Here is a 431-nt window from a genome sequence, read left to right on the forward strand (position 1 = left end):
TATTAGCAAACTGAATTGAACAGTATATTAAAAGGATCATACACCATGATCAAATGGGATTTATTTAAGAGATGCAAGGATGATTCGACATTCATGAAAGAGTCAATGTGATATACCACATTAAAAAAATAAAGAATAAAAATCATACCATCATATAAATAGATGCAGAAAAACATTTGACAAAATTCAATATCCATTTATGACAAAAACTCTCAACAAAGTAGGTATAGAGGGAATTTACCTCAACACAATAAAGGCCATATATGACAAGCCCACAGCTAACATCAAATTTAATGGTGAAAAGGATGCCAACTCTTGCCACTAAACATAGCATTGGAAGACTTAGCCAGAGCAATTAGGCAAGAAAAAGAAATTAAAGGCATCCGAGTAGGAAAGGAATAAGTAAAAATGACACTATTTGCAAATGACAT

The 431-nt window shown here is 31.8% G+C and overlaps 1 protein-coding gene across 1 annotated transcript in view; it reads right to left on the reverse strand.

The window, feature by feature from the left end:
• The window catches only part of LOC105305687 (regulating synaptic membrane exocytosis protein 1-like), a 243,638-nt gene that overhangs the window by 12,490 nt on the left and 230,717 nt on the right, over window positions 1-431 (reverse strand). The gene's annotated exons all lie outside the window — the stretch shown is intronic.

This window comes from Pteropus vampyrus, unplaced genomic scaffold (genome assembly GCF_000151845.1).
Source record: "Pteropus vampyrus isolate Shadow unplaced genomic scaffold, Pvam_2.0 Scaffold393, whole genome shotgun sequence".
NCBI lineage: Eukaryota > Metazoa > Chordata > Mammalia > Chiroptera > Pteropodidae > Pteropus > Pteropus vampyrus.